The sequence below is a fragment of the Sorghum bicolor genome, chromosome 9 (genome assembly GCF_000003195.3).
Source record: "Sorghum bicolor cultivar BTx623 chromosome 9, Sorghum_bicolor_NCBIv3, whole genome shotgun sequence".
Lineage (NCBI taxonomy): Eukaryota > Viridiplantae > Streptophyta > Magnoliopsida > Poales > Poaceae > Sorghum > Sorghum bicolor.
Window position 1 is genome coordinate 10,235,523 of NC_012878.2, and position 10,662 is coordinate 10,246,184.

Consider the following 10,662-nt stretch of genomic DNA (forward strand, 5'->3'; position numbering starts at 1 on the left):
CCTTTAGCATCAAACAGCGGATAGACAACTCTAAACTTCGGGTATTAACTTCTCTCCACAGGATCCAACTGACTGGTTGATCACAAGCCCAAAACATCTCCTGAGGTGTGGGGGAAATTGCAAGAGTGAGCACATATCGTACTCAACAAGTATAACCAGGGGTTCATGAGGCTCAATAAGCTGACACTGGTTTGACTGCATTTAGCTTTTATATGTAGATAGCATATTTATCATTGGATAGCAAATGTCAAGGTAGCATAATTAAATCCCATAACCACATGATCAATTGTATACAGGAATTATGAATAACACATATAAACAACATAATAAACCATCATTTATTATCATTAATCATATTCATCACTGTCCATCTATTCCGTCAGTTTTCTGGGTCGCCCGTATCCGTGGGCACGGCTAGTATACCAGATTTAACACTCTGCAGTGGTTGTACATCTTTACCCATGAGTCGTGATTTACCCTTTCGCCCGAGGTTGCAAGTCTCTTAACCCCCTTCCAAGGGAGGTCGGCAGGGATCACTATGAAGCCTTTCAAAGGTTTTGTCTAACAAGTTAGGGCCATTAGATTCACTCGGCAGGCAGATATAGAGCCCCCCTTCCATGGCACATAACACGCAGCCTATACACACGGATAGAGGCCACACTATACCCAACGTGTCTAGCCATTCTTACGCCATTTAAGGTAACCGCTAACAAGCTAGAAAAAGGTCCTCATACTGAGCTAAAACCAGAGCCATGTAGCCCTCATGGTTGTACGAGTTGTCCCAGCTTTTGCCAAGGGATAAGTCCTTATGGAGGGTCAAGATCAATCTATCAAAAGCCAGAGTTCTTTCCACCCTTTATATTCAAGTTGCTAGAAAGCTTATTTTATTGTTTATTGTATATCCAAACATTCATGTTACAAGATCATGGATTATTAATCAAGCACTAGCAAGAACTACCCAAATGCATATCCAAATAGGTAACAAGGAATTCAGGATAACAATCATTTATGATTTTGCTAAGGTCATCAAGGTGGACACATGCATATGATAAATATTGTATTAATTGTGTATAGGTAACAAGGATAATCTCCAGTTATACTTGCCTTGATCAAAGCTCTCCTGAGCCTGCTAGTCTTCAAAGGCTTGGTCTTGATCAACAACGTACGGCTCACCGTCTATTCCCAAACATCAATCAACAACACAGAATCCAATGTAGACAATCATACACAAAGCAAACAAGATACAATTAGAACAATACACCAAACAGTGGTAAAACAAATATAAAAGTTTATCAAAATATTCTACGCAGCGTCACGATCACACAAACGTAAAGTTCACGAAAATCAGATTTAAAACGTAGGAGTTATGAATTTTCTAAGATTTTCTTTAAAAAACAATTAATTAATTTGGATCACGGAATTAAAAGTTTCAAACTGAGAAAACAGTGTTATTAACATGTAGATCTTTTGAATACAAAACCAACACAATTTGAATGGACAAAAACGGAGTTAAAATAAATATTTTATGAGTAAAACAAACTCAGTGGCAATTTTATAAATACCAGAAAGCGTATTTTGAATCAAACCGAGTTACGTTTTCAAAACTGAAAGGCGTATTCCATCTATGCGCTTTGGACAGCGGGTTGATTTGTAAAGATCGCAGGGACTCTTTAGGAAAATTGCCACGAAAAGGTATCTTCTAATCTGGGCGCTCGGTTTCTAATCCTACGGCTGAGATCGCAGGGAAGAAAATGGCTGGCCACCTCGCTGGAGCAGTGCTCCCCGCGGCGGCGCCATTAGCGACCCTCGCCGGAGTTCGAGAAATCTCGCTATGGTGTGCCAAACTCAAATCCGAGATCATGGAAACGAAGCGGAGGTCGATGCGAGCTCACCTAGGGCCTCTTCGCGATCAGGGATGGCTCGGAAAAGGATGTTCGACGCGATGTGGCGCTCGGGTGCTCTGCAGACAGTTCGGCGAAGGTTTAAGAGAAATAGATCACGCTAGAGAGTAAAAGGAAGGGCTCAGCATCTTCTTCACCTCAACCCGAAGCTCTCCAAGTGGTTTTCGGTGCTCTAGACGCAGCAGGTGGCGAAACCCACGACGGCGGCGAATTCGTTCATCGGAGAGATCTGAACCGAGGCGAGAGAGCTGCTGGGGCGGCTTCACGTCGCGTAAAACGGAAGAGAGGATCGAGAGAGAGAGCACAGGGCTTTATTGACCTAGAGAAGATCTCCTAACGCGCAAAATCCCGGCCTGAGCGGGATTCGGTTTCCACCGAGAGCCCGGGGTCGGTGTGAACTCGAGGGAGAAGAAAGGAAGGGTGGGAGGGGAGACTGACACGCGGGCCTGAGCTGTCGGTGGGAGGAGATGGTGGGGTTCGGGCGTCAGCTGAAGAAAGGGACAGGGCGCACGTGCTTGGGCCGGGGACCGCGCTGGCTGCTTGCTGGGCCGCACGTAGTGGGCTAGCCGGGCTGGACTAGGCCGAGAGGGGAAAGCCAGGGGGGCTGGCTGGGGATTGCTTCTTTTTTTTCTTCTTTTCCTAAGCTTTTCCAAAAGGAATTTTAAAACATTCTCAGAGATTAAACAATACACACAGTACAAAATTAAATATGCTTCAGCATGAATGCATAAACATGTTGCTAAAACCTATAATAAATTTTAATTTAATGAAAAATATTATTTTTCTATGTTTCATGAGCACAAAAATACATAAATAAATCGTTTTCACATATTTTTAAAATGAGCAAAAATTTTGGGTGTTACACCATCCCTCTTTTTTAATTTGATTGTGTGGTTGTCTAGCTGAGGTGAGTGGTAGAAATGTAGGTAGATCCTTCGAATTTATTGGCACTATAGGTTAAGTGATTAGAGATTTTTAGTTGATAATATGTTTTATGCTGCTGCCCTGTGGGGGCTATGGAAGCTAGCAACTTATAATATGTTTTATCGATGAGTAGTTCTATGCTTGCTACAATATAGTTGAAATCCATATTAATAATAAAAATGAAGATTAGCAAACAATATTATAAGATATTTAATAATAGATAAAAGATATTTTAGAATGTAGTTATAAACATAAAAAATGAGAGCACACTATGTGAGCAGGTAGATAAATTAAGAAGGCATAAGGCACAACATATCACTACAAAATAAGGCAGGAATTTCGGAATATTAATTGATTTCGCAATCACAATCCACAAACCTCATACATGTAAAGCTTGATACAGATCATTGGCATCCGCTGATTGCATAGATGTAGTGCTTGGGCACACGATAGAATCAGGGACAAACTCTATGACAAGGTTCAGGAACAGCTCATCCCTACTTGTAATCAAGAAGAAGCAGTGCCTCAAGGGGATGATGTTGGGTGGTCCTGGTCCATCAAGCACATAAGTTGCACTTCACGGTTCTTGTAACATTGGTCCTGCAACACCTTCTTGATTGACACCGTTTCTCTAGTTTCCAAACACTTGGCTGACATATAAGACAAGCTCGTTGAGCATAAAGAAGATAAAACTATGGAGTTCCTAACTAATCATTCACCTAGAAGACGATGCCAAATGAGCCACTTCCCACAACTAGCTCTGCCATGTAGCTACTCATCTGCAGGTTTGACACAAGATACCAAGATGTTAGCAAAAGAGGAGGCATTTTACTTAAGGGAGTTACTACCGCATGCGCGTGCAGGAAATGCGCTTTCTGCCTGCATACTCCAATTTGCGAAACAAATATTTTTGGTTGCCAAAAAAGGAAAAAACAGACCATATCTTTATTCCCCGACTCCGGTGCCCTTACCCCGCCGCCGGCCATTGCTCCGCCATGGGCACTAGTGTTCGCAGAGCTCCAGCAAACCCTAGTGCCTGTGGTGGCCACCCTCTTCCCCTCTCCCCCGACGAGCTCGCCAGCTGCCATCATCTCTAGCTCCGGCGAGCCTCCCCTATCCCTACTTGGCCTGACCGCCCCTACCACCGCTAGCTTCCCTAAACCGCCCATCAATCATCCCCACTGTCTGGCCTACATTTCTCCCCAAATCCCTTTCCCTTTCTAAGCCTGCTGGAGTTGGGGAAGAGAGGGAGAGAGCTCATCAAAACCCTAGATAGTAGATCCAAGAGGAGGAGAAGGACAACGACAATGTGAAGGACGAGGAGGGCTACCTCGTAGTGGATCCGATGTTGCCCCCATAGGATCTAGCAGATCTGCCACTGAATCCAGCGGCACCGCCGCCACCACATCTGCCATGGTCGCGCGCAGGGGAGGCGGTGGGACACAAATGCAGGCCACCGAAGCTCGTCGGGCACGGATCTGTCATGCCGCCACCATGGTCGCTGGTCGCCTGCGAGAGAGAGAGAGAGAGAGAGAGAGAGAGAGAGAGAGAGAGAGAGGGAGAGAGAGAGAGAGAGAGGTGCGGGCGGGGTGCGTGTTTTTATTCTAGCTTTTTCCTTTAATTAAACCAACAAAATGTTCTCCTAAAATTAACAAACGTCGGCACAGAACAAGTTATTTATAGACAAGAACTCTGCAGTACACAATTACATAATAATTGAGGAATTGAGCACCACAAACCGTGGCTACAAAATGAGCGTATTCGCATATTTGCAAAGTCATGACTGAAAGTATTGTTCACTTTTTTGTGAGAGAAAAACACTATTGAATGGCTGGCAGATTCGAAGCGATCAGGGATCCCTATAAGGTACTTTGCTGCCATCTTCTAGTTTGCTGCTTTTACTCAAGGAAGAAATGCTAAATCAGTCAGAAATTTACTAACTTACCAAACACTTTGAAGGTCAATGTATTTTCATCACCAAACCACTACTGATACCAGGTCCTATAAAGTGGTGTGCAACACACAAATGTCCCAAATAAATTCATGAAAAAAGGAAAAAGAACTTGACAAAGAATTGTTTTGCGCTACACAAAAAGATCCAAAGCCCTATTCATTTGGTCTGGATTAGACCTTGGAACTATTATGGTTGATCATCAATGCTATATAAATTAGTGAACCAATCCAACTAGGAATGATTCCAAGCACTCAATTTGGAGTAACCGAACAAGCCCTAAAAGAGCAGCATTTGATTTCACCTTGAATAGGAAAACAAAATCCGCATGGGCTCGAGCTGGCCTGCTTTTGCTCTCATTCCTTACTCTGATACGGCTATGGTGGATTGAGTGTCGAGCAGCATCGGCTCCACGCTGGGTGGCCCTCAATAGCCATTATCACCAACACAAAATTGAACATGAGTGTACATAAAATTAGGCAGGAATTTCAGAAGTTTGATTTCACAAGCATAATCCACAAACCTGATAGATGTAAGGCTTGACATAGATAATTGGCATCCGCTGATTGGCATTGTTGTAATGCTTGGGTACACAATGGGCTCAAGGTTCAGGAATAGCCATCCCTACTTGTAATCAAGAAGTAGTGCCTCAAGGGGATGACATTGGGTGGACTAGTCCATTGAGCACACAAGCTGTAGTACGGTTCTTGTAACATCGGTCCTGCAACACCTTAATTGCCACCATTTCTCCAGTTTCCAAGCACTTGGCCTGCATATTAGACAAGTTCGTTAAGCAATAAGCATAAAGAAAATAAAACTAAGGAGTTCCTAAATGATCATTCACCTAGAAGAGGATACCAAATGAGCCACTGCCCACGACTATAGCTCCACCATGTAGCTAATCGTCTGTAGGTAGGACACAAGTTACCAAGATGTTAGCAAAAGAGGGGATATTTTAATTAAGGGAGTTACTACAGCATGCACATGCAGGAAATGTGCTTTCCGCCTGCACACTCCAATTTGGGAAACAAATAATTTTGGTTGCCAAAAAAGGAAAAATAGACCAGATCTTTTATTACCTGACTCAGTTGTTCTCATCCCCGCTGCTAGCCATAGCCCTGCCACGGGCGCCCTCTTCCCCTCCCCCACTACCATCATCTTCTCCAACTCCGGTGAGCCTCCCCCACCCTTGCCACCACTAGCTCCCCTAAACCGCCCATCGACAATCCCTACTGCCTGGCCTACCTTCCTCCTCAAACCCCCTTGCCTTTCTAAGCCCACTAGAGTTGGGGAAGAGTACAGGAGATCTTCCTAAACCCTATATAGTAGATCCAAGAGGAGATGGAGGAAAACGACGACGACGACGACGACGATGAGGCCTACCTGGCGGCTGATCCGGTGCTACTGCTATCGGATCTAATGGATCCACCGCCGCTTCCACTAGATCCGGTGGTGCTGTTGCTAGATTCGGTAGATCCACCATTGCCACCATCGAATCCAATGACACCGCTGCCAACCCACCACCGCCACCAGATATAGCACTGCTACAGCCAGATCTAGCGGATCCACTACTACCGCATCCGCTAAGGCCGCACGCATGGGAGGCGGTGGGTGCAGGTTCGGGCCACTGAAGCTCGCCAGGCATGGATCCGTTGCGCCGCCGCCATGGTCCCCAGAGAGATAGAGAGAGTGCGGGCTGAGGTCGGGCAGGGTGCACGTTTTTATTTTAGCTTTTCCCTTTAATTAAACCAACAAAAAGTTCCCCTAAAATTGCAAAAATTGGCACTAAACAGGCTATATGTGGACAAGAACTCTGTAGTACACAATTACATAAGAATTGAGGAATTGAACACAACAAACCTTGCTGCCATCTTCCAGTTTGCTACTTTTACTGAATGAAGAAATGCTAAATTAGATCATAAATTTATAAAATTATAAGACACTCTGAAGGTCAATGTCTTTCCATCACCAAACCACTACTGGTACTAGGACCTATAAAGTTGTGTGCAACACACAAATGTCCCAAAATAATTCACAAAAAAAAGAAAAACTTTGCATAGAACTGTTTTGTGCTACACACAAGTTGCCATGTCTGCCATACCTAAACCAAGAACATGCCATGAATTCAATCCACAAAAGGATCCACTAAAAGAGCATCATTTGATTTCACCCAGAATAGGAAATCAAAAAACCTCAGGGACTAGTCATTTTCTCAGCTCACCTGCTTTTGCTCCCATTCTTTACTCTGATGCGGCTATGGTGGCAGTCACGACTGAGTGTCGAGCAGCATCGGCTCCCGCATCGGGTGCTTCATGTGGCTAGTGTGTGCACCACACTGCAGTCCAGCAGAGGGGAAGGTGGCACATGGACCCACCCACTGTCAGAGAATTGCCGGGATCAAGTCGCCGGTGAGCTCGCTCTCTCACTCACACGTGAACTGGAAGAATAGTGAACACTAGAATTTTGGTGCTGTTAACTAGCAGCTTATTCATTGTTAAGTTGTGGAATATAAAGAGCAATACATGACCATGGATATAAAGAGCAATATAGGACCATGGTGACCAAGATAAACATGGCACGCTCGTGCTCATGAAGTGTCATCCCACAACGCTGGGATGTGCTGCGATGAATGTGCACGGCACGCGACTGTAGTTTGCTCGGCTGCCCTGAAAGAGTGCTACTGAATGTTTAAACATATAGTCCCTCCTCCCAAATTATAAGATATACTCCCTCCATCCCAAATTATAAGACACTTTGGTATTTCTAGGTTCGTAACTTTTGCTATGCATATATGGTATGTCTAGATATGTAATAGAAGTTATGAATCTTGAAATGCCAAAATATCTTATAACTTGGGATAGAGAAATAGAAAACAAACAAAGAGCTATCTACATTGCTGAGTGTTGCACTCGGCGAAGACACTTTTTGCCGAGTGTCTTAGCCACAACACTCGGCAAAATGGCACCCCTCCGAGTGTCTAGGCTAGGACACTAGGCAAACCTTATGGCTTTGCCGAGTGTCCTGTCTAGGACAATAGGAAAATTTGGTACTTTGCCTAGTGTCCAAGACGGGACACTTCTCAAACCTAGAAATTTTATTTTTTAAAAAAATGCCTTTGCCGAGTGTTGTGCTCGGGACACTCGGCAAACCACCTTACACCATTAGTTTGGTCATGACGCATACTTTTGTTTGACGAGTGTCAAACGGGGGCTTTGCCAAGTGCTCGATAAAAGACACTCGGCAAAGCCTACTTTGCCATCAACTTTTTTGCCGTCCCGGCTTTGTCGAGTGTGGCACTCGGGAAATGGTTTGCCGAGTGTTTTTTGCCATTTGCCGAGTGCCATAGACACTAAGCAAAGCGCGCGATTCCAGTAGTGTACACCACACGCCAACTATACAGCCTAACAAATCACCACCTAAGCATTTTTGCTGGCAGAACAATATGTTTTAGAACTATCAATTGGAAAAAACAATGTCTTAAAAATAGTGTCAATACCCAAGTTACCCGTTGTGTTAAGTGGTAGGAAGACATTGCAGCCTTCACATTTACGACCTAAAAGGCTATATACATCCATAATTGAATGTGGTAGTTCTCCAGATTCACTTTTATAATATGGAACTACCTGTAAGCTTAGTATTTACACTGGTAATTATTTTCACTTTGTATATTAGCAACAAGAAGCACATCAACGCAATAGAAGTACATAACCTTCAATTCCTCATATCTTCTCTCAGTCGGTTAAAGCCCACACTGACGCTTTTGAGCATTATCAGCAGGTAAGTCTAGAGCATTTATCAATTGAAAAGTAGTGAAGGGTTTATCATCTTGTTGACACTAAAAATGACATCTATACAAAATAAATGCACAGACATCAGGAGACAATGTTGTGTGGGCAGTGGGCACCTCAGGTCTCACAAGCACGACCACCTCTCCTCCAAGTCTAAGGACGATGCACCCACACCAGAGAGAAGAAGCAGAAGTCAAAGCTGACAACCATGAAGCCACTAAAGGCAACATCGTGCAATGCCGCACGTCGCAACAGGAGCCCTAGAGACATCATTGGTGAAGAACAACTGGACAGGCCGCTGGTCATGTAGATCCAAGGTGACCACATGGTGACACATCTTGGGGTAGCCGACGCTATCGTCTCACCTGCTAATGAGAACCTAGAGGTAAAAGTTTCTTGATTTTAGTCCAATATCACTATTTGCAACATATTGGTTGCCATGCATGATAGCAACAAGGTCACAAGGATGACCATAGGGGTGGTGATAATTTCATGATCATCGATGATGACGATGACGACACGAATCCTCTCATCGCCATCGTGGGGTCTCATGGAGTAGGAGGCAACTCCTGCACCACCTACACCTCATGCGTCCATAGAATCTATGAACATTGGATGAGCTCCTCTTGCTGTATCAACAACGGCTATGACAATCCCACCACCTCCTGCTTCTATGTCAAAGGTGACCATCACAACAGCTCCTCTCGCCACTGTTGTGAGTGTGGCCACTCAAACTACACCTGTAGATCACCTGGTGAAGGGGTACAATGGCTCTAGTGAAGTTGGTGCTCACTATAGATATGGTGGCCATGGTAACATTGTTGCTAGGTACAACAACGGTTCTAGCAAATCTCTCACCGACTACGACAACGTCGACTATGGAAAATGTGTTGCTGGCTATAGCAATGTTGGCTATTGAGGCAGCCACACCTACAACACATCTACTTCCACTGAAGGTGAGAAGAACAAAGGTTGTGGAAAGGTGTACAGTTTCCCTGAATGTAAGAACAAGTTCTTCACCACACCCTAGTTATAGGGAGGCCACATTACTCGTCGTCACAGGATCATGGAGAAGAAGGACATGGCAAAGCTAGACTTGCAGAGTGTTCAACACAAGTGCAAAGTGTGCAATCATGTGTGCCAGATAGGGCAGGAACTTAGTTTCCACATGATGTGTGTGCACCCTCACCATGGTACACATGTGTATTACTATGACATAAATGAGAAACCACATAATATTAAGAACAATGGAATTATTGTAACCTATTAGAAACTAATACTACAACAAGAATATGTTAATTTATCATATGGCAATTCATAAATAGATGTTTCATTTATGGACAAGCATTTTTTTCGTTAGATAACATGCATACCTTGTGCCAAGTGTGGGCCTTCTTTCCATGGAAATCTAAACTCTATGGTTTGGGTTCATGCATCATATATCCTGACGGGTGGGCATATGTACTAAGAACCTACAAGAGGATCACATCAATTTTGGCAATTTCATGGTATAAGTAAAAGGAGAGAGAAATGTGACATGTGTAGTACCTATATTATCTCTACAACTTCAACTACACTCTAACCTAGGAACAATGGATGCAAACATACATGGAAGAGAATTAAAACTACAACAATGGCATCATGGTTAAGCAAAGAAACCTAAAACCACCAAAATCTATAAAACAAATATAGAAAGCCACCTGACCATGAAGTACTGCATGAATATATCTAATATTGATGTTTTATACTTAATTGCACCGAATATGAGATTGGAGCACGGTAATATTCTGAGCATATGTATGATATAATTGTCTCACTAGAAACCGTAGTATAGTATTATGAAGACTACCAATAAAAAGCAAAAGCAAGTGGTAGATGGAGATAAAGGAGAAAAGACATTAACATGTACAACCTAAAGTGGTATCTCCACAAACCTACTACTATAACTGAAAGTGGAAAGCCCACACTTGTATAACCATCTCAAAATGGTATAGTGACATAGGGACAAAACATGTTACATGCACGATAAGAAAATGTGTCACTTGCCTAAGAAAGATTGGCAACTAATATATGTTTGGAAAAATCATGTGGATCTTTG

At 43.5% G+C, this 10,662-nt stretch overlaps 1 long non-coding RNA gene across 1 annotated transcript; it reads right to left on the reverse strand.

Annotated features, from left to right (window-relative positions):
* Nucleotides 3,163–4,304, reverse strand: LOC110430057. Its single transcript, XR_002447253.1, has 3 exons — nt 4,156–4,304; nt 3,545–3,604; nt 3,163–3,475 (listed from the first exon to the last, which is right to left on the reverse strand). It is a non-coding gene; the product is annotated as an uncharacterized LOC110430057 (long non-coding RNA).